Genomic DNA, 25,396 nt, shown 5'->3' on the forward strand with positions numbered 1-25,396 from the left:
CCTGACCGTCATCTTCACTACCACCACACGTTTTTTTGAGCACTGCACTTTATCAGCACCACTCACAGTGAGGATACATCTTCCCTTTGAACAAGGATCTACTGTTACTAAGCCACTACTCCTGGGCTTGGTCAAAAAGAACCTGTTCGAAAGGTCCTAGATGACGATGCTCCGCCATATGGGTGGGCTGATAGGACTTATTTATATCTGATGGTCCTTCACCGTTAGTTGGAACTGTAGTGTGCGTACCCCGTTTTTGGTCTTTCCCTTGCTCAGCCTCCTAGACCTTCAAGTTTTTGTTGTTGTAACATAGTTTGTTAGGGGTATTAGCTTGTTAGGTCGGTAAACATAGTCCCCTAGACCCTCTTTTTGACAGTTGTTTTTCCAGCTGCAACGATTGCCAGAAAGCCAACTATCCAAAGGATGGATAAAAATAATGAAGAGGCACCGAAACAAGGGAAGGGTTTTAATAAGGGGCAAAGACTACAATTCTTATAATGCCTCTAGTGGGCCAACGGAACCGCCCCAGCCCAAGTCCAGGCGGCTGGCGGAACAGCAAGTCCGGCCGGCAGGCGGAACCGAGAGAGGACAGCCCGCCAACCCACAGGAACACTCACAGGGATAGCGGGAGGAAAACAAACGGGAAAAATGAATTCAGAACGAAGGACCACCGCCCAGCACGAGCAATGCTCCTCAAGGTAGGAGGGAGCTCGAGAGCGGCCAGAAGAGTCACGGGGCAATCCAGAACACCAACAGGATCAGGGTGCCAGGATTCGAGACACGGGAAAACCCAAAGCAAATAGGAAATCAGTGACAAGGCGAAGCGGAAGTGACGCGGAAGACGGGGACACTAGAACGCGAAGCGCCTTGTCAAGGGGAAGTCAGGCTCTTATGGCTGCCTGACCTCCTCGCGCAAGCACGGTACAGGCAGGCATCTTGGATGGAACATCGGAGCTGGCAATCGTGACACAACCAATGCAATTTATTAAGAGTAGGAGACAAGGGTGACTAAGCTGGCAAATTACAAATCAACAGGGCATCAGTATTCTGAACAACCTGCAGTTTAGTCAGCAAAGTGTCATTGGCTACAACCAGAAATGCATTCCAATAATTCAGTTGGCTAGTTATAGGCACCTCTTCCAGGGTTTTCCGGGAGGTGGACAGTAATCAAGGAAAAACATTTTCAGCAGTCTCCTTGTGCCGTAGCAGGTGCCACAGGTGGCATTGACCTAGTATCTCGTTGATAATGTCTGATTAAGTTTCACTCCTATGTTTCTCTCCATTAGCTGAGGAGGGGGGATGATACGAGATCAGAGGGTCACCAGTCAGTTGACCAAAGCTCATGTGCTTTTCCAGAAGTTGACCAAAGCTCATGTGCTAATCTAAGATTTCTCACTGTGAAGTTGGAGACAGTTGTTGGTCATCCAGGCCACAACTTCCTTGGAAAGGATACTCTGTCCTACATACTGATAATTCCCTACAATTGTGTTACTAGCCAGCAAGACTCTCACAAGAGTAGCCTACAAGCTTCCGGTAGTAAAGCCTGCTGCATGGAAATGTGCGATCTTGTGAGAAGCTTTTGAGACCTGATGGAATATTTCTTAGCCTGTCATGAGATGTTTTTCGTTCTCGTGTATTGTAATTGAGAGAAGTGAAAAAAAGGCCAAAGCTCAACCAATAGTTTCCATTCTAATTACATGGTTAGATAAATGCTTTGATGTGATTTGGTGAAGAATCAGAGATATCTCAGTTTGTCCTTGATGCTTTGGAGGAAAAAAACTCTCTTTGTGTTGTGCTCAGCACTGGTTGAGGGTGTGGAATTTGCCAGGAGAAAGGAATAGCAAGTTACTGATGCATAACATATAAACATGATTGTGGGTGAAACATGTAGAAATGTAATGAAATATAGTGATGTACCACTGTTATTACTTATTGACCTGTATGTAACTTTGATCTTTTTGCCTATTTTGTCATTTTTAGGAGGAAATTAAAACTTTTCTCTGAAGAAATAATTTTCTACTTACATAAGCAGCAAAGAAAAGCCTTGTTAAGAGAAGAAGGATTATTGTGCTGTTCAGCAATAACTACATTTTTAGGCACAATGTATTCAGGTTGGAAGGATGTGGACAGTTGAGTACTTGGGCAACACAAACTAACTCTGGACAAGCTAGGCTTTGAGAATTGGTTATATGTAGATATGCTGGGTTGCTTGAGAGACCAAGGCAGGATGGCCGCACTGTAGTGAGGCTCTGCCGGTTGGGCTAACAATCCATCAAATATCTGCGAACCCGCTTATCATCGGACCACATCATCAACAGCGTTCTGTGGCGGAATCACCAGGGAACAGTCCAGTGTGTGGCAGAACCAGGCTCCATTACTGTGGAGGGAAAATTGTGGCACTACAGCCAACCTTAAGGGCAATCAAGATGGTGGCTGTACAGAGCCGTTGCTAACCAGAGGAGGAGTGGGACAACAAGCACTCTGTGGCCGCCGAACAACTGTCATTGTGCACAATTCTTATAGTTGGGCTATTGGGTGTGTGACCTTCCACATATGATTGTCATGACTCAGTGCTGAAGAGGAATGGTGCGCCGCAGCGGCAAGACCGAGGTACTGCTGTGGTGATGGCTACTTGCCTGATTCAACATGTGTGGCTGTTCCACTGTGTCCATTTGGGCGCTGTAGTTAAAGCCATGTAATTCCAGTGCTCCATGAGATGTTCCATTGTGCATATTGCCTGCCCCCAGGTCTGAAGAAGCACCGGGACTGTGAACGACGCGCGGTGCGGCACACCCGTGGAGGTGTCTCTTGTGGGCATCTGCTGCTCCGTACATTCTAGAGTGAGGAGTGTGTTGGACCGTGTGGGGACAACAGTGGATGGCAGTGGCTGGTGATCACATGAAAACTGGCCGGTTGTGGGTATTACCATACCAGGTGTGGACCTGCTGAACAAAAAGACGGCGAGACAACTCTGAAGGGCTGTCGGGCCCAGATGTTTGTGCATGGTGGCAGCCCTCAAGCGCGGGTCTGGAGGGCTCCAGCCAGTGCCAAGACTGTTCGAATACGGGAACAAGCTCTGCTGTGAGGCTGCGGGTGCATCAGCACCCTTTAATCAGCGGTTAAGGTAGTGGGGCCACTGCTGGGGAGAATACGATTGCAGTGTCAGTGTGCCCTATAAACAATCACAGTGCGTGTAATTACAGCACTATATGAAAAAACAATTTGACGCTGGCTGGGCCACCCGAGTGATGTGGCATTTGGCTTTGAAGCCTGGTGCACGGGACATTTGAACTAGCTGGTGAGTGGGTTATAGGGGCCCGTTGATGCGCAACATGCCAACCCGCACTGGTGCTGTCCTTATGGCAGGACTCTCAGTCTGGGGGGGAGCATTTGACGGGAGATACCGGAGGTGCACTACCAAGCATTGAAACAGTATTGCCTAACTACAGCTACATTTAAGTGACAGCGCACTGCCAGCGGTGTGTCGGTTCCGGGCATTGGACACACATTCCAGTGAAGAGGTTAATGGGGCACTGCCCTTTATGGCAAATTAATTAAGCGCAGCGTCCTGCATTGGAGTGGGGTACCTGAGCCCACTCACCTACCTACCAGCATGTGTGAGACAGACAAGCAACAAACTAAACTGTTGTTTGACTCTCGCCGGTCATCCCACACAGCAGGCACGCACTCAGACACAGAGCTGGAGCAGCTGGAGTCACAGTCCTCCAACCTAGAGGTCGTGCTGCAGGCCAATTAACAGAGCCTACAAGCCTTTAATGTCAAGATCGATGGATTGTCTCTTCGGATGGACAAAATGCGAGCCACGCTAGATAAGCAGGGTCAGAGACTCACAACGGCTGAACAACAAATATCATTAGTGGAAGATGAATCCCGTGCCACGACGGCATAATGCTGGGAAATGGAGAAGCTCCTGGAGGTTATCAGAGCCAAAAACAAGGACCAGAAAGCGCTCTCTCGGCGGTGCAACCAACAAATAACTGGTGTTCCTGAGAGTACAAATACAGGCCGCCTCAAGGACTATGTGGACGCAATGCTAAAAGAACTGTTTGGTCCTGAGAATCTATTACAAGTGCTTATCGTGGAGCATGCACACCATTCATTGGCCCCCAAGCCGCCTTTGGGTGCACCACCGTGTCCTATAGTTGCAAAGATCCTAAATTACAGGGATCATGACTCAGTCCTTCACCTGGCACAGGAAAAGCAGAACATGTGTTATCACGGCAACATGGTGTCCTTTTTTTCCTTATTTCACTATAGCAGTGCAAACTGCCCGTAGGGAATATGCTGACGTGAAGAAGAAACTATTCGTACTGGAGATACCATACACAATGCTGTATCCTGCCAGCCTGAAGAACACAGTGGATGGCAGGGTAAAGGTGTTCCAGTCTCAAGGGCAGCACAGGATTTCATCAGGCAGATTTCCTCTCAACGGAAAGCGTCAAAGTGCAGGACATCCCCAACACACTCAGCAAGACCGGACACAGAAGATTAAAGAGTGTTTTCTGCCTCATAGAACTTTGGATTGGCGTCTGAGGGTGGCAGTGCTGCCCCACCACTGGTTGATCCCTGACCAGTAGGGAGCTCCTACTGGTGACATATGGGAGTCATGGGATCTGTCTTTGTTGGCAGGGGGTTGCTGCTAAGACTTTAAGTGCTTAAGTTCTTACTAACTGTTCAGCAATGGACCCTGGAAAGCATGGTTGGGGTTTGAGTGCCATGAACATTGTGCTTGTGTGTTAGCTCAGCACAATGCTCCACCCAATTGCAATTCCTATAATGTTTAAGGAGTACCTCCTGGGAATGGGGAGATGATGCTGTTCACGTCTGCTTGATGTCATGTTCTATTTCTTAGATGTTGTTGTGTCATTGTTGTTGGTTCCCACAATGTTATGTACTGTTAATGCTGGGTCCTGACCCTTTATGGATAGCGGAGTTTAGTTATGCAACCTAGACTTCAGATACACCATGAAGCTCCGTGTGGTGTTCATGTAAGTGTGGGATCGTCTCTAAAGTGGTCATTTAGGAGTAACATGTGGAAATATGTGTTTGCAGTATTGTCAGCAATTTGAGACATGGCTTCTAGCATTTTTGTATTGAGGGCTGAACTCAATGGGACAGATTATGAGAAGGGAACAGAGTCACAAATAATGTGGTTCCTACAAAAATGTGCCATAATCTGTCACAGAGGATTCCGCATCTGGGGTCAAACCTTCTAATGGTGTGATAAACATCAACGGGGTCTATTACTGCTGATGGGTTGAGAAGGTCTAAGGGAAGCTACACGCACGGGTACGGTGGGTTCATGGTGATACCGCCCGGCCACACCTGCTTGCAGGTGGGAAAGGGTACCTGGTTGTCCCCCATGTGGGTATTACCCAAGTTGGTTGCTAGATTTTTCCTAATGTTACTGGGGGCATGAATTTTGCATGATTGGGATGCTGAAATGGGTGGGGAGGATGGTTTATCTGTTTTTAAAGTGTGATGCAATGGGTACAGCAGGAACATATGCCTTAGAGGCTCACAGCATGTGCAGCAGTACAAGTGCAAAATTCACTTTACACAACAACTGGGGATGACAGAAAGTGACATTCGTCTGGTGACCTGGACCATTAGGGGACTGAATAATCCCCCAAAAATAAGGCAGATGTTTGCCTATTTAGACAGACATCATGTCCAGTTGGCTTTTCTACCGGAGATGCACCTGACATGGGTAATTAGGGCAGGATAGGAGGCCGATGGGCAATGGTGAAGGTGGCCGCTTCATATTCCAGCTATGTGAGAGGGGTAATGATATTGGTTAAAAAGGGGACTTGATTCAAGCTACTATCGATGTCGGATCATCTAGGGCGATTCACCTTGGTATGTGGGAACCTGGCGGGAACGGTGCTTATGATTACAAACACATATGGCGCCAATGTTGCTGATCCTGACTTTTTTCATTGCCTTAAAACTAAATTATTCCAAATGCAATCCAACCTAGTGCTATGGGGGGTGACAGGTCTACATACTTAGACCCAGATATTGACAAAAGCACTGACATGCCTTGGCAGGGGAAATGGTCAAGTAAAGTGATACATGATATTATGCTTACATTTCACATGAGGGATATCTGGAGACATAGACATTCGAATGCTAGGGAGGGCACATTTATATCAGCGATACACAAATCTTGGTCCAGGCTTGACTTTTGGATTATCTCTGAGTTTTTGGTGCCGTGGGTAACCGGGGTTAAACATATGCCGCGAACCCTCTCAGATCATGCCCCTGTAGTGTTGGATATCAACATCCCGACCAGGCATCATCAACTATTCCAGTGGTGCTTGCAACTGTCATCCTTACTGGATCCGAACTTTAGAGAAGGAGCACACCAAGCCATGGAACTGTTCTTTGAGGAGAATGTCAGCACCATTGTGGAAGCAGGCATGCTTTGGGAAGCCTTCAAGACATACATTGGGCTTCAGGCTGGGGTTCTAAAAGCTTCACGCTCGCGTATGAAACGTTCTGTGGTGGAGGTAATGCGCCATGAAAGGTAGTACACCCCCACATTGAACATACACGAGCTGGCAGAGACCAGGCCGCTAGTGACTGAATATAATGAGACAGCGGAGCAAGAAATACGGCACATGTCCTGGCACTGGAAGGCTAGATCGTATAGTGACGGTGGTTGCCGGGGGCACACACTAGCAACAAAGCTCAAAGGGGGAAGATCCAAGGAGTATATTACCGAAATAGAAGGGCCTGATGGGACAATTCACTATTACTCCCCAGATATATTGGGCTGCTTCAGAGATTACTAAGCCTCTCTCTATGGACCAGGGGATAACGGAGACAGTGAGAAAATTGGTGAGTTTTTTGAAGAGATAGCATTAGTCTGGCTCTCGGATGCTCAACGTGAGTATCTAATGCAATCACCCACAATAGAAGAGGTAAGAGAGGTCATAAGGTCGGTGCCGCCTGGTAAGGCTGCAGGCCTTGATGGACTGCCCAGGGAAATTTTATAAGGAGTATGTTGATCTACTGGCCCCTCATGTAGTGAATATGTATAGTGAAGCGTATGAAAAAGGAGTGCTTCCACCCACACTCTGAGAAGAGTTAATCGTAATGTTGCTGAAGCCCGAGAAACAGGAAGACAGTTGCGAATATTACCGCCCTCTGTCTTTGTTGAATATTTATACTAAAATTATCGCTAAAATTATTGCTACTACATTACATCCACTATTGCTGGTCACGGTTCTACCGGATCAATCAGGCTTTGTGCCATCTGGTTCAACGTCCCGTAAATTGCGCACGTTGTTCGCGGTTTTGCACCAACTAGACCCGGAGTACAGAGCGGTAGCAGTGTTGCTTGACGCCGCTAAGGTTTACGATTCAGTCCGATGGGGGTATATGTTTGCGTCAGTTTGTAGGAGGGGTCTTCCATTTACTTTTTTAAGATGGATAGAGATTCTTTACACAGCACCGACGGCGAGGGTGCGAATTATTAATTGCCTCTCGCAATCCTGTAAAATTCATAAGGGGACCAGACAGGGCTGCCCGCTGTCCCCCACCCCTTTTGCCATCCTGATGGAGCTGCTGGCTTGTGTTGTGAGACAGCGATATGCGAGAGTAGCTTTGCAGACCAGCCAACGTCCTCTGATCACATCCATGTATACAGATGACATGGTGTTATATATCCGTGATCCAGAGGAGAACATACATTCACTCATCCGGGCATATTTGAAATACAAACATTTATCTGGGCTCAGAATCAACTGGGGGAAATTCCACTCACGCCGAACAGGTTACAGTTCCCGAACGAGTATCCTCTAGAATGGACAACTGAGCCCGTGAGTTACCCCGGGTCTGGGTGCTTTCGGATCCAGAGACAGTGCTGACAGAGAATTATAGTAATGACCTGTCTGCGACAGAAGACCAGGTGGATAGATGGTTAGATTTGCCTCTCTCCCTAGTGGATAGAATTGTAGTAATACAAAATGGTCATTCTCCCTTGGTTTCTGTACCTTTTCGCCATTGTTCCTATCAAATTAATGAAGGTCTTCTTCTCTCAACTCTGCTCGATATTACTGCGCTTCATCTGGGTAAACAAGGCCTCCAGATGTAGCTGGCGGACGCTGACCAGGTTTTATTGGCAGGGAGGACTCGCAGCCCTTGATCTATAGTTCTATCACTTGTGTGCACAGGCCCAATTTGCACACTGTTGGTTCTTTCCTCCCCGTTTATTTCCCATGTGGCAGTAGAAGCAGATGATATGGCTCCTGAACCCTTGGTGACCCTCATCTTGAAGACAAAGCTTTCTCATCCGTTTAGAGACATGTGTCCTGTGGATTGTATGGCACAGGCATGGGATGGCGAGGGGGCAGGCGGACAGCTTGTTTATGCCCCCGCTCTTCCAATAACGCACCATCTTACACTCTTGGTAAACCAGGAAAAATAAACGCTGGACATGCTCATGAAAATGGGCCTAGTTACAATGGCTGATGTCTATCCTGAGGGTAACTTTATTCTGATGGCGGAATTAAATGACTGACATTCCTCGGACCCAATGTCAGTCTTTGTGTATTGTAGGCTGCAGAAGCACTAAAGGTTTTGAACGATAGACACCCTGCTGTCACGTTAGCCCCTCTATAGACACTGTTGTCAGGGCCATCACGGGGCAAGTTGGTTGCTCGGCTGTACAACACCTTACAAGCCAATATGGCGCCCACCTCAAGCCCAGCACGTGCGCGCTGGGAACTTACACTAGGTGAGGCGCTTATTGAGGACGACTGGGACTTCAGCTGTGACATGACCAGACATCTAACAGCTAACTGTAATTTGCGCATAATACACTTTAAATACTTCCAACAATTGTATTACACTCCTCTTCAACTTCACAGGTATGGACTGCTTGAGGTATCCAGCTGTAAGTTCTGTGTGATACATGAGGCTGATTTGACATCTGGCTTGGGATTATTATAAAGTACATGACTTCTGGGTGTTGGTTACACAAGCTTTAACAAAAAGGGTGATGGAGACAGTGGACTGCTTGCCCCCGATATGCTTGACAGCGTTGGTGAAATGCCAAAAACCAAAGAATAGTAGGCTGGCCCTGATTGCATTGTTACCAGCTAAAAGTAAAGTGGCTCAAACATGGGACGCCAAACGGGCTCCACAGTTTGAATGCTGGATTAAAGACTTTGTGTTCTGCAGAGATCAACTGGCAATTTCATGCAGAGGAACGTCCTGCCCCCTCCAGGCCCAAATACGTTTGGTCAACCTTGACTGCCTATTTGCTGTCCAGTTCTCAGGATGCGACAGGAGTTCTGGATTCACCCAAGTAATGTTAACAATGTACTGTCTGACACTGTGGATTAATATGTTGGCTGTCTGTATGAAGCTATATACTGTATACTATACATATGTCGTTACACTCGGGGGAGGGACCGTAGAGTGCTTTGCTCTACTGTTATATGTCTTTTTTAAAATACAAAAAAAATGTAGAAATATATTTATATATATCAATATGCTGCTTTGCTAAGACTTTAGTGCCACCAAGCCTGCCATAACATAACAGAAATATAAAGACTCTTTTGTAGGCTAAGGTTGCTTACAGGCTAAAAAAATAAGTGCTTCTTATATCAAAATACAGTAAGTAAATAAACTGAAAAGGGGGGTGCTTATGAGGATCAGATTTTTTTAATGGATTTTAAAGTTGTATTTTTCATGTTACAATTGTTTAAATTGTTTTTTAATATAGTTGTAGTTTTGTATTGTTAATTTGTATTGCTGTAATAAACACATTTAAAGTTACTTAATATTTATTATACTTAGTATAAATTTCAATTTTATCATAGTATTGCAAAATATTATACAACAGGTAGTACAATGTTGAGGAACTGTGAATGTACTCACACATATTTATGTATGTGTATGGTACTATACTGAACTTTTATCCTCTAGAGAGTTGGTAATCGAGGAGCCAATTATGTTTCAATGCAGGAATGGTTAGTTATCATGGAACAGTGAATTGTTGCATGCTGTATTATAGGTAACTGTAATGAAAAAGGAGGATCGTTGTACACAAGTAAGGGCCTGTTTATACTCTTATACACACCGATATCAGCTGCTGTGCACACTATTATGTATGGGTGTTGCCATTAGAAGGTGCTTGGCACACAGATAGGTATGTCTCTACAAGGAAATATGGACACACATTATCCAAGACATAGTACTGAACAGCGAGGATACTCCATTTTATACTGTAATATGGACATTATTCAGTATGAAGATAGGTGTGTGCAGAAAGAACAGTTTCTACCCACAGCCTACATTCCACATGTTATTCCAGGGATATGTCTAACCTGAAAGGGCAGTGTGTTGTCATACCATAGTCTTTATAGATGTAATGCATGACATAATTAGAGCGTACTTTACTTGGACTTCTATCCTACTAGGGAGAGGTGTGACCACAATGCTAACCCACATTTCCCACACTAATTTGCACAAGCATTATTCAAGAGACACCTCATAGGAGATGTCTTACTTTCCTCAAAATGTTGTGCACAGAGGGGATTTGGTTATCGACTCCTACGCGCCAGGACAGTCTCGACTAACAGTGCGCGATACAAATCAGCCTATAACATAACGTAACATATTATCATCTCGCGAGAGCTGTATGTTTGTAAATGAAATCATTAAGACCAAATACATACTGTGCTACCTTTATTATAAAAAATTAGCACTTAATAATAACTGGCCACATGAAAATGATCTCTGTACAACAGATTAGAACACAATTTATAACTCTGTGATCTCACAAGCCTCCCGCAAAGCACCTGCAAGCCGCATGTGAGACGTTCACACACCTTAAAAATGGAGGTTCGTATTGAAAAAACATATTTTAGAGTATAGGAAAAACTGATCTGTGTATTTTTGAAATGTCAAAATTAAGTTAAGGTAAAAATACATATAAAGACAATGAAAACGTTGCTGGAAAACATTCTGTATATGTGAGTTACAAAAACAAAGAAGCTGAACATTTTCAACACAAACTTTGTTGGAGTACTTATTTTATCTGTTTTTGATTTTTTTAAACTTAGAAATTTACTGAAAAACCAAAGGTTAAAATAACTTTATAGTAAGGTTACTTTCTCAGTGACATTGTTTTGAAATAAAAAACACAGTACTACAACAGTTATAGTTAGCAGCACTAACTATATCTTGTGTACCACAATGCATTGCTTATGAACTCTCATATGACAACACTCATGACATGACCTACTCACTAACCCATACAGCCACTTACACAGCTGGTCACTCACCCATACAGCTACTCACACAGCCACTGGGTCACCCATTTAGCCACTCACATTCCCACTCACCCACCTTGGCCTCCACTCACACAACCACTCACTCAATCATACAGCCATTCACACAGCCGTTCAACATTCTTCTGCCATTTGCCTCTTGAATCCCTGCCGCCACCGCCAAAGGAGTCATTGGGGTAGCCCTTAGTCCCGGTGCTGGCCATGAGCAGAGGTTGCTGGCCGGAACTTCAACCCCCAACATCCCTAGCGGCACAAATGCTGCCCACGCATGCCGGGAGATGCATAAGAGCAGCGCAGGGCTCCCGCGGTGCGGAATGCATGCGAGCATGCCCAGGCAAAGCCCGGGTCAAGGGCGGGCCCGCCCGCACCCGTCAGGGGCTGAAAGATGCTAGGCTGGGCCACCCCCCTTATTCCTAAATCATTTATTGGACTGTCCCGTATACAAACTACAGTCCAGAAAAGAAGGTACTGTTTTGAGTGATCTAGTTATTTATATAGACTGGGCTCATATATACCAAGGCAGGACTTCAAAATACTGAACTTGTTGCAGACCAGGACTTGACCTGAGGAGGCTGGGCTGGGTTTTCGATATCTTGGACTGGTGGTAACCAACTGTATAGTGCAACATCTAAGTTATTGTGGAGGATTCATAATCTACAACGAACAGGTGAAAATCTCTTACTGGGCAGGGGTGGTGGGAACTTTAGATGCATTTTTAATAAGGGTAGAGACAGCGAAATACAGCTTACTGAGAGAAGGCTCTCACTGGAAACACAGAATCGCACAGCCTGCCCTGTAGTAATCTCCCCCGTAGCAAAATGCCCTCATAATAGTAGTCTATGTATAGCCTCAGCATCGCAGTCGATTGTGAACGATACAGAGGATGCAGCCGTAATAGAGAATCCAGAGACCAGTAACAAAAGGCCCAGGCCAAATGTGACCACCAGAGGCCAAAAGGCAAAATCCACTGACTGTGATACATTCCTCCATATAAAAAGAGAAAGGGACAGTGAATAAATACGCAGAGAAAACCTGTTAACAGCCAGGCCTGTAAGAGTAAGCAGGTGGGAAAGATACCACATCAGGAGCAGGTCTCAAATATGAGCAGTCAAGAAAGTTGTTGTCTAGGTCCTCGGTCTGACAATGGGCAGGAGGAATTTTGGTTAAAACTTGAATCTACTGTAGAGACTATGCTGGATCCATTAAAGCAAATGCTAACACAAATTGATAACGGGTTGACATCATTGGAGAGTTTAATGAATACTAATACGAAGGTGTGCAGCTGCTGTAGACAAGCAGTTGCGCTAGTAAATTTCACAACCTTTTTATAAAAAAGTGCGCATTTGTTCATTGGCTTTAATCTACTGATTTGTCATGGAGCGCATGCCATCGTGAGCATGGTTTCACGTAACTGCACAAATGTGGATGGGTTGCGCTGTGCATATAATCAATTGACAGGAGGGTTGTTTGTCCTGTTTAGATGCCCGTTAATATAGCGGTGAGGTGTGGGACATATTTTGAGATAACTGAGGTGACATGATCGCGTTTTTTGCAAACAGGGTACAGACCTTAGAGCATGGGCGTAAAGAATCTGCTCTGTTTACAATATGACAAATAGATTGGGGACATTGACTGCGCTAGTAAATGATTAAGCGCTAGTGACGAAGGATGATAGTTCTATTGGAAACCATGGGCTATGTCAGTTACACCATTTTACACTGAGGTGCTAATGAGCAGAGCAGGAATGACATTCCCTTATGAGGTATACATATTGGAAGTATTATGAGTATATTGAGTGAGATCGTTCTTTTTGATGTCACGTATGATAGAGATATGAATGGAATGTTTAGGGTGAACAATCCACCTTGCAAATGATTATTTTGGTGTTTTGTGTTCCCCTTTAGAGTGGTGCCTCCTTTGTCCTGAGCTGTTGCCAGGTGGGGTGAGGTATTTTCTCCACACTTTTGAGGTAAGGTTCGGTGGATGAGAGCCCAGATAGAGGTCTAGTCTGACATGTTAACTTTGTAATGCATAGACATTTCAAAGGGACAGGTATATCATTCTCCGAGACTCTCTTTGTATCTCTTGAATCTTTTACAGATTCCTCAAAAGATACGAGAATTGAAAACTGTGAGAAATAGACTGCTGAGCATATTCTTCCAGAGTGTATCCTTTTTTGGTACTTTTGTCACCAATATATATTTCACTTCACCATGCAGTAGCACTATTAATAATTGGTCCTGAAGAAAGCATCAGGTAGATCTTTGCCTGTCTATGCTGAAACATGTTGACCGATTGAATAGTTACGGACAGCTATCTGTTGAAACTGTCCTCTTGCACTGTTTTTAACCTTTGACCGTATCAGACAATAATAAACTCAGGGGTCTGACCGCCTCAATTTTAGATTTCACATCACTGATAGCACTGCACTTTCCCATACACTCAATTAACATACTTGCTCACATCTGTCTTGACAAATTGTTAAAACATCCTTGGGCTCCTCCATCATTAGGGTGGAGTTGTAGCCCTGTAAAAGGAGACCCAGATGATGAAACATGTCACCTGGAATGGTGAGTGATGGGAATCCATACAATTTTTGTATATTTTTTGCACACCTAATTAGAGTCTTGCTTGAAGAGTATTTGTGTTCCTTTTTTAGACTTTGGGATATTTTGTTTTTTTGAATGACAAGCAGTTCACCCCAGTACAAATATAGCTATGTTAGGTAGCCATCTCTTAGCTAACAACGAGAGTGGGGTTGCACAACAGCAGCAGACACAACCAGACCCAAACATTTTAAACACCCTGATTAGACCAGAGTTGTTGAGAGTAAGTGTACCAAATACTTCCCATATTAAAGCGCAGGCAACCTAGAGAGGGCGGCAAAGGATCCCACGCAGACCGCAGCAATGGTGGACATGCATGAACAATCAAGGAAGGACAAGTCCTTAAATATAATAGGCAATGTAACATCAAGGCACGAATGTTCATTAGAAATCATGAACTTGCATCTTCCGACGGAAGCAACTCCATATACTGTGGTCTTAGCGAATGTTTCCCCACTTCCAACTGGAGTAACAGAGCACTGGACAACACTGAGAAATAAGTATCTTCACCTCCCGGGGACAAGGACTGAGCTTACTAACACCTTATTTGTCGATTTTAAAATGGCTTGAAGAATTGCTGGGGTAGGAGGGTGTAGCAAATCCAGGCCAGGTGATTGTATAGTGCTAACATTTGGTTCTCCTAACACCACTCAAACTATATTGGAGAGAGCTGGATCTAGATGTGTCTCTGTAAGGGGAATAAACATCCTACTATTGGGCTTTTTTATCAACTTTCCAGGGGCCCACATTACCCCATTGAGACAGAGAACTTGTTAGGGGGGTTTCAACAAAGATTCCCTATTCCAATTAGTAATCGATTTGATGCTCTAAGCTATCTGGGGGATATTGACTGACTGACTGTGGGGGTGTATCACGCTGCAAGAACACTCAGGCAGGAAGGATTATCAGTGGGGACCTCTCACCATCGGGGATAAGTAATAAGGTGTTTGAAGCTAGCAACCAGCAAAAACCAGGGGGTGAGCTAGTGACGGGTGTAGAGTACAGTAATTAGGTACTTTTACCCCTAAACCACATTCCTGCCAGGAAAACATTAGAATTGACTTTCTCTGGCGATAGTAACAACTCTAGGCCTGTCCAACCGCCACTCCTATTGAATGGCAATGTGCCCACTTGTGATATCATTTCATGGAGCATTGCGGGGTTGTGGTAAAAAATGGATAACCTAGTGTGGCACAACTTCATTCAAGACAGAGATATAATAGGCCTATAGGAAACCTGGGTCAATGACCCACTTCATATCAATGGTTTAAAAATGTTTAACACACCTGCCATGAAGGGCCTCGGGGCAGGCTTAAAGATGGCCTGAGTCTGTATATTTCCAACAAGTTAGTAATCACAAAAATACAGGCATTCTTGAGGAGCAGTTTTTATCAGAAAATTAAGGTGTCCATAACTATGGATCATTGTGTAATATTAGTACATTTTTGTAATAATGTGCTTTCAACTGAACTTTGTCAGGTTTTAAAAAATGTAAGTGAGGAACTGAATGTGATTTGTAATGCAAGCCATATGAATGCTGTGATAATTATGATGGGTGATTTTAATTGTGCAATGTGCCCCACTGAAGACAAGAAATTATGTGGTCATATATTTGAGGAATCAACTAATATAACTCATTTCAGCCATTCCTCGGCGGGAGAATTGTTTAATGAATTTTTAGCTACTAATGACTTAGGTTATGCAAATAAGCTTATGGAGCTCCCAGTAATGATGCCCTACACTTATAATGGAAGAGGTGGTTCTATAATTGATTATATGCTAGTCTCACATAATCATGCTTTAAGGTTACTTTGCTTTAAGGTCGACCAGAATCCTTTAAGTGTCCATTTCCTGCTACACTTGGTTGTTGCTTTACCTGTTAAGAAGGTCCCCAATATATATAAGGACAGAGAGGAAGCGGGTGAATTCAAATTAGATAAAAACAATTTGTAGACACTTAAATGGCCAAAAGTGGATCCTGCAGAAATAATCAGATCTCTTGTGGGAAACTGTAAGTCAGCGATTGAAATCTGCCTGTCTGAGTCAGCATCCAATGCAAGCATAGTAGCAACCTATGCTGAAATATCGATTGCTCTTAAATAACTATTACTAGTGCAACATCGCAAGAAAAATAAGGAATCAGGCTGATTTAATCCAAGATGTACCCAAGCCTATTCCAATTTAAAAGCGGAATTACAAAGGCAACCCAGAATAGTGATAACATCAGACTTGCAAGACTGGAATACCGACAGGCATTAAAGGAAAGGAAGAATACCTTGAGAAATGAAGCATAGGAATCCCTTCACCCAGCGGCAGTATTGAAAGATAGAGCAGATTTCTGGAGGGCAGTGAAGACACCAAACCTAACCACAACTGAGGGTCCATCAATAGTAACTGCTATTTCAGAGGAGGAATGGATCACACATTTCTCCCAGGTATATAACGGTACTGACACTTCTTATATTAGACCTGATGATGAACTAGAGAATGATTATTCAAAAATAAATTTAAATTTCACTCTAGACAAAGTAACTAGAGCTCGACACTGGAGTAGGACCTGTAAAGCACCTGGCCCGGATGGCATCCCAATAGACCTGTTTAAATGTAATATTGCGTTATGGGGGGCCATTATAATGCAAACAAAACTGCCTGAAACTTGGGGTGGTTCTATAATACTACCAATTTTTTAAAAAAGGGGATCGTCAGAATCCATGCTGCTATAGACAGATCTCCTTATTAGATTTAATGGTGAAAGTGGAGTTTAGAACGTTTGCCGGAATGGTCAGAAGAAAATAAGATTTTAACAGACCTACAATATGGCTTTCAAAAGGGTCTTGGAACCACGAAGCAGTGCTTAAATTTGGCCCTACTCCTAAGAAAATATACAAGGACAAAAAATAGTAGATTGTATATGGTCTTTGTAGACTTAACTGCGGCTTTCCATTCGGTGAAACATGCAAGATTGTGGGAGGTTCTTGAGGATAAGAAGGTAGACCCTCAAATTATTGTCTTTTTAAGGAACCTCTATAGGAATGCGTCAGCTATTGTCCGTTTTGGAACAGGGGGGGAACATACAGCTAATTTTCCCATCAGAAGGGGGGTGAGGCAGGGCTTCATGCCTGCCCCCTTTCTTTTTAATTTGTATACCAACGGGTTAGGAGAAGCACCAGTGAGAACAACACATGACCTTCCCCATGTTGCCGGCCGACCCATCCCGGAACTTCTATATGCGGATGACGGAGTTATGTTAGCAAGAGCCCAAATTGCACTCCAAAGGGTCCTGAACGGATTTTCTGCTTTTATGAAGGATCCAGGTCTCAGTATTTATATCTCAAAGACATATGTAATGAGATGTGGCCGTGGGCACATGCGGGTGAAGAACATTTTTGTAGAGGGACAGAAATTAAGCTCTACCAAGAGTTTTTCATACTTGGGCATTTTGTTTAACCAAAACGAATCGTGGGCTCAAACCATTATTGTAAAAAAACTGATGCTAATTCGGACATCGAACGCCTTGGTGGGTTTTTCTAACAAGTTGGGCCGGAAACCCCCTGCGGAATTGATAAAAATGTATATAGCAAGGTGTATCAGCTCCACAATGTATGGAGCATGGGTATGGGGACCAGCAAATACAACGCAGCTGCAACAAGTGGAGAACTCCTTTTTAAGATTTATTTTATCCGTCCCCCCTAGTACATCATTTTTTGTTTGCCACGAAGAACTGGGTCTCCCCTTTTTATCTGATCTAATTAAAATAGAACCAATACTATTGTGGCATAGTATCTGGATCAAGGAGCAGACACATTTTAACCAGGATATCCTAGCTAATTGTCCTAAATTAGATGGAGCCTTAAAAATACCATGGATCAGCTTTGTCTGTGATTTTATATTTGATCTAGGGCACACAGAATATTTTACAAATCCAAGTTTCATGCAGATGATTTCACGGGAAACATTAAAAAGGGAGGGGCTCTCTATGTCAGAAGAGGGGAGACTGTCTAATGAACTCACTAAGCCCACTGTCAACCAACATCAAATTATTTTAACTACATTTGGAATGGAACCATACTTGTCATATTTAACTGTTACCTTTGATAGAATGTTAATGGCTAGATGTAGGTAAATATATTCCATAGACTGTTGTCTTTGCCCAAAACGAATGATTGGTTGAGACAACTTCCATTGTGTCCTTGCGATAATCACTCACACCAGTCTACTATCCACACCATTCTCTTCTGTTCATTTTTTCCGAATTAGGAAAAGTGTTGTTGGTTTCGTTTTTAAAAACCTATGGGTTAAGACAATGTCGTCCTACTTTTTTAAAACTTTAGCTATTGGGTAATGATCATGTAGTATGGAGGATGGCCATGTTTTTAAAGAGAGTACTTTATTTAAGGAAAAGTTTAATTACCACTGATGAATTATAGTTCTTTTTTGAATGGGTTTAATTCTTTATGTAATAACATTCTATGACCTATGAATGCATTTTGCACAATTTGATAGCTGCTATTCCTGAAATTTTTTACTTCATTGAATGTAATGTAAAATGTTTTTTAAATTGTGCTTTTATGATTGTACAGTTGTAACAATCGAATAAAGCTGTATGAAAGAACTCTATGATCTCACAAGCCTCCCACAAAGCACCCGCAACCCACATGTGAGACAGATCACTCGTTTAAAAATGGAGGTACATATTGAAAAATATATTTTAGAGGATAGGCAAAACTGATCAGTTTCTTTTTGAAATATACATTTCAAGTTTAGGTAAAAATACATTCAAGGACCTTGAAAACTATGCTGGGAATAAGTCTATATATGTGAGTTACAAAAACAAAGAAGCTGAACATTTTCAACTCAAACTTTGTTGGAGTAGTTAGTTTATCTGTTTCTCTTAAACTTAGAAATTCACTGAAAAACCAAAGGTTAAAATAAATAAATGTAAGGTTACTTTCTCAGTGACAATGTTTTGGACTAAATAAACACAGAACTTCACCAGTTATAGTTAGCAGCACTAACTATATCTTGCTTATGACCTCACATATGGCAACACTCATGACATGAGCAACTCACTCACCTATTTAGCTATATATATATATATATATATATATATATATATATATATATATATATATATATATATATGTCATCAGTGATGTCACTAACCATGTCATGAATGATGTAATATGTGACATCATCAGCAGTGGATTGCGGGTGCGCGATATATAGTTAGCGCTTATAACTATATATGGAATTTCAATGGTTTTATGCGAGTAAAATAAGGTTTTCTAAATGCAAATCCCTAACTATATATGGCCTAAAACCAATGGTTTTTTCATTGAATTTTCAAGGTTTTGTAAATGCAAATTCCTAACTATATATGGAGTATAACCTATGGTTTTTTCTGTGAATTTCAATGGTTTTTTAATAGCAAACATCAAAAGCTGTCAAATGTCAAGTACGTGATAGGTAAAAACGTTTTCGTGTTTATGCACGCTGATGTGCTTTGAACGCTGCCCCCCCCCCCCCCACTCCCCTCTTTTCTCTTAGTAGTACTCTCTCTTTGCAGATAGTGAACGGTAGTTAACGCAGACCTTTACCCCTGTTGTAATCCGTCGTACCTGCTTGTCTCTCCATTTGATTGATTATTATCCAAGCATTTACTGTTTTACAATTGGTTCTCTTTGGATCATTCTCTATTTACAAACAAGCACAAAGTCGCAATACTCTGTTTAGTCTTTGCAGATAGTGAAAAATCGTGTAAAAAAATAAAAGTAATCGAGCAAAATCAGTAGACCACTAATTCGATCTCTTTTTAACCTCGGTAAAATACAAACATTAGGAATAACCCTTCATGAGAAATACGAAAATAGTGAAATGAATTGAGCTCCACACCATGAGGGCTGCAAAACAGCTCGACTCCGCCACCCACACCGCCCAAAATAACGGCAAACCCTATGCAAATATTATAAATATACACAACACACCACCAAAGAAACAGAATAAAACATTTTATTAAATAACTATTTACATAACTATTTTATACTTTTTATTGCCCGATCCGGCTAGCTCAATCGATGGAGCATGAAAGTCATGCACTGATAACAAGCGTTGAGAGTTTGTAGAATGATGGCTTCAGATTTTCCACATACGGTGTAGTGGCGCGAACTGGCAGGGGGCGTTTGGATTCTACCCCTTCTCCAAATAAGATTTTCATACGTGAATGTTCGTTCATGCTTTTTGTCCCTGAGTTGCTTCCATGTCACTGCCTTACATAAATGGCATAAGTCCTGGTTATTGAGTGCCATACTTCAGAGTTCTAAGCAGTTCTTGTAACACTGTTTAAACCTTATTTGCACCTGCTGCAGCTTCACTATTCAAAGTAAGTGGGGTCCATTTGTGGACCTGACTGCATTGGAAAACAATGTGATACGGTGCCTCCCTAAACCGCTTGACGGAGGCCCCCGAGGGGCGGTGAGATGGCGCGGACTGAGAGGGGGCGCTTGGCTCCTGCCCCCTCCCCAAGTCGTGTTGCCCTGGTGAGGCCTGAGATCGCACCCGGCATAGGCGGCCGGCTCCCGGGGTCCGGCGGAATTTTTTCCCTTTTGAAGAATCTTTCATTCTGGACCTTGTCCCACAATCCGTTTCACCTGAAGACACGCTGTCGTAGGGCGCCCCTTTACCGTTTTAGTTGCCATTCCGCCCGCTTTTGGTACTCTGTGCCTCTTCCGCCATTCAGCTGTTTACCGCTCGCTCTTGCGACTACAACGTCTCGCTCACCATGTAGTTGAGTTGCTCCCGCTCTTAAGATTTGACCGAACTTTTTGGACTGCTGAAAGCGGTGGAATTCCGACCGCTGGTTGGTGGAGACATTTTGACTATATTCTGCACCTGCATTGTCGCGTAATGCGTCATATGACGCGACGCGTTAGCGCACCCGGAAGTGCTCCGGTGCGCAAGGCACAGCTTCCCGGAAACGATCCAGAGCGCGCCACGCAGCGCGTAACGTAAGCATAACAGGTCATGTGACTTGTTAATAAAACTTTTCATTGGTTCATTTTACTTTTCTTTTCCTAATTATGTAAGACTAGGTCATGTGACCTAAAAATAACACTTTTCATTGGATTAAAACATTTTTTTTCCCCAAACGATGAAAGCCCCACCTTGTTTCTGGATGTTTCAGACTGAAGCTGGCGTCACCATGAGAGCACCACCATCTCGTAGCTCCATCGTGGCCATTCCGCTAGCAATCATGGCAGCCGCTCCCCACCGGAAGCCTGCGGGAGTCGAGGGCCCCCAAGACTTTTGTACAATCTTCAAGGCTGAGGGGACGCTTTCGAGAATGGAACCCAAGCCCTGGCAGACAAGCGTCCGAGTTCCAAGGTGTCCCAGGGCCATTTTACTGGACCAGGCCCAAATCCGAAGAGCCGGCCGCCATTTTAAGAGTCCTGTGGCAGCCGCCTACCGCTGCACCGCAAGAGTGGAAGCAACTCAACTACATGGTGAGCGAGACGCTGTAGCCGTAAGAGCGGGCGGTAAACAGCTGAATGGCGGATGAGGCACAGTGTAGCAAAAGCGGGCGGAATGGCGACTGAAACGATAAAGGGGCGCCCCACTACAGCAGACAAGCCTCCGCCATGTGCTTCAAAACTGCATATGTATCTTGTGATATGAAGGTTGGGCAACCAGTACAGAACAAGCAGTTACGAGTCCCATTTACACCGGCGCCATTTTGGGCGCGGCCGGGCAGGTCCAGGATCTACTGAAACATAAAAAATGAGGCTGACGTCTCTGAAGCAGTTCACGAACAGCAGGACATAGCAAATAAACATGAACTCTCTAAAGCTGTTAACTCACTGCAGAACAAAACAAGTGAACCTGAAACCTCTGGAATAATTGTCGCTCAAAAGAACAACACACAAAACTCTGTAGAGCCTGAAGAAAAAAAAACAGAAGGGCACTGTAGTTTCAGACACACTTAACACTAACGACTAAACAAAGATATCGTCTGTTTATAAAGCAGTTATCATCTTGACAGAATTGACAAAGAAGTGTACAGACACCAATGCATCAGCATTCTCGGAGATAACATCTTAAGGAACAAAGAAAGACCTGTTCACTCTTGACACCCCAGGTGCTGTGTATATTGCACTATAGTGCTGCATCGAGAAAACGGGCAACCCTATTGATGTGGATTTTTCATTATTGATTATTGTAAAGAAATGGCGACTCCCCCCTTTAGCAGATTAGCGAAATGTTTCATAATTTAGGCATAAAAGTTATATTATTGTTGTTGTTGTTGTTGTTATCGTTATAGTTCTGGTTAATTTCAAAAAATGGTTAAATATATTTACAGTTTTTGTTGCGTTCGTTATATTTAAATATTAATAAAGTTTTAAAATGTAACTGTCTTGGAGTACTATATTTTTTTTAAAAATCGGGTGAATGGGGCCTTGAATAGGGTTATTGTCATGTGTGGGCTTTGCAAGTGTACTGCTACAAGATCGGACATTTCAAACTCAAATGCACGTTCTTTTTCTTACCTTTCCGAAGCATGGAGCGCAATAGCAGGCAGAGAAAGGGTGATGCACGTGTTGAACACTGCCTGGCCTGCAAATTGCTGGCAGTGCCCCCCCGCCCGCTCCTGAAAGAGGACACACACACACCGCCGCCCCGAGTACTTCACAAATCTTTAAAAGACCGTGCGCTTGTTCAATGGGAAGTGGATAACATGGCTAAGAGCATTTGCTGACTAATGCATGAATATCGCTGACTTTTCAGCGATATTCATTCATTGCGGCCGTTTTTTATCGCATTTGCGATAAACCTTGCTAATAGCAAGGTTTATGTGCGATAAAATTCGCCGAAGTGCGGCGATAATTATTGTCTCTAAACAAGTTAGAGACAAAAATTACCGCTAGTTGTTGGAAATATGCCCCCGGGTTTTTCCTTGCAGGAATCGGGAAGCGAAAGACTAGCACTGAAATCAGTAGTCTCACACCTGAATCGGGAGGGTTGGCATGTCTGGATACTCTACAGCTGGAGCCATAAACTACATCCGCAGGGCTAGGTGATAGCCTAGGTCCGGCCTGGACAATCGGACACAGAGGAAGAGAAGTGTCAGAGGGTGCGGTAGTGAATAGGGTGAAAGGGAGGTGTCGAGCTGGCACAGGGTGTGATTCTCAGAGAAGAGCAGCGCAGATGGGGGAAGTATATGGCCCATGCATGAGAGAGAGAGCGGGGGTGACCATTGCGTGGGGGAGATGCGTGCGAGGGTGGGGAGCCATGCTGAGAATCGGCGGCGTGCAGAGAGTGGCCCTGGTCAAGGCATCTAAAATGGCTGCCGTGCACGACAAAATTGTGGCATTGGACAAAAACGCAAGATGGCGCAGACAATGTTTATCAATAAGGATTCATTATAACAAAATATTTACTCGCAGTGACAAAATGGTGTTCAACACTTCCTGATTTCCATCGAACGTTAACAAACGTCACGCAGCAAAAAAAAAAAAAAAAAAAGCTCACGCACAGAGCGGTTTTTAGCCATGTTATCCAATGGAAGGTGGATAACATGGCTAAGAGCATTTGCTGGATAATGCATGAATATCGCTGACTTTTCAGCGATATTCATGCATTGTGGCCGATGTGCGGCGATAATTTTTGTCTCTAAACAATTAAAACGAAGCACAAAATGGCGAATTTCCGTTTCGCTACCAGTTTGCGGCCCAGTTCGCGGCCCGTGAAGCGCTTCTACCGTGAAAAATCATTTTTTTTTATTTTCCCCACGGGACCCTTTAATAACCCCAACAACATTCCTAGGGGGTCAAGAGGGGTATACCTTGCCCCCTTTCAATAAATTCCCCCTTCGTTTTTCACCTCTTCTTCTCTCTCGATCCTACCGAGAGATAAGATGGCGGCCGCTCCGGACTATTTAGAATGTTGACAGACACCGGAGAGCCAATCAGCTTTCTGTTATCCAATGGAAGGTGGATAACATGGCTAAGAGCATTTGCTGGATAATGCATGAATATCGCTGACTTTTCAACGATATTCATGCATTGTGGCCGATGTGCGGCGATAATTTTTGTCTCTAAACAATTAAAACGAAGCACAAAATGGCGAATTCCTGTTTCGCTACCAGTTTGCGGCCCAGTTCGCGGCCCGGGAAACGCTTCTACCGTGAAAAATCATTTTTTTTTATTTTCCCCACGGGACCCTTTAATAACCCCAACAACAATCCTAGGGGGTCAAGAGGGGTATACCTTGCACCCTTTCAATAAATTCCCCCTTCGTTTTTCACCTCTTCTCTCTCGATCCTACCGAGAGATAAGATGGCGGCCGCTCCGGACTGTTTAGAATGTTGACAGACACCGGAGAGCCAATCAGCTTTCTGCGCGCAAAGTTCCGTTTCGCGAAAAGTAAGCGGACCGGATCGCTGCCCGGAGCGCTGTTACAGATATATATCTTGTTTTGAACGTTAATTTCTCAAAAACTACTGGAGCACATATATTGAGACCTAGCAAAGGCACATCGGGCTAACAGTCCCTACAATTTTGCCAAGTTTCGTGCAAATCCATTCAGCCGTTCGAGCTAAAAGTGAGTCCAACCGCCCTATGGAAAAATGAATGGGAAAAACGCGTTTTGGGACCCCCCTTTTTTCTCAGCCCCCCCTTGACGAAACTCCACCAAATTTTCAGGGGCTGCTCAGAAACAAAATGTGCCATTTTCCTGAAAATTTCAGCCGATTCCGTCCTCAAACGCCAAAGTTATTAGACATAGAATTTTCAAAAATCCCATAGGGAATTAATCCTAACTATATATACCTACTGGCGATAGCCAGTAGGTAATATATATATATATATATATATATATATATATATATATATATATATATATATATATATATATATATATATATATATATATATTCACAGAAAAAACCATAGGTTTTACACACGTTATAGTTAGGAAGTAGCATTTAAAAAACCTATGAAATTCACTGAAAAAACCATAGGTTTGACACATGTTATAGTTAGCTGGAAATTTTACTGACATAAAACCAATGAAATTCCACGTTATAGTTAGTTGGACTCACTATAACTTGCGCGTGCAATGCACTGCTGATGACGTCACATATTACATCACTCATGACATGGTCAGTGACATCACTGATGACACCATCCTTGTGACATAGTGACAGACCTCCTTTCACTGTAATGTAACCCTTGAGAGACATATTCAAAAATAGAAACTGAAATTTAAAAAAAATGGAGATACCTATATCAGTTACAACAAGCAATTCAGTAATTCCACTATCTATATACACATCCACTCATGCACCAACAGTTCTATATAGTCACTCATACATATACTCACTCATCATATGAAGTGATACACCTATACATCCTGTTACACACGACAGTCATCCAAAAGTTACTCACACACATATTCACACTTGCAAATAAA

The sequence above is a fragment of the Lissotriton vulgaris genome, chromosome 4_1 (genome assembly GCF_964263255.1).
Source record: "Lissotriton vulgaris chromosome 4_1, aLisVul1.2, whole genome shotgun sequence".
NCBI classification, from domain to species: Eukaryota; Metazoa; Chordata; class Amphibia; order Caudata; family Salamandridae; genus Lissotriton; species Lissotriton vulgaris.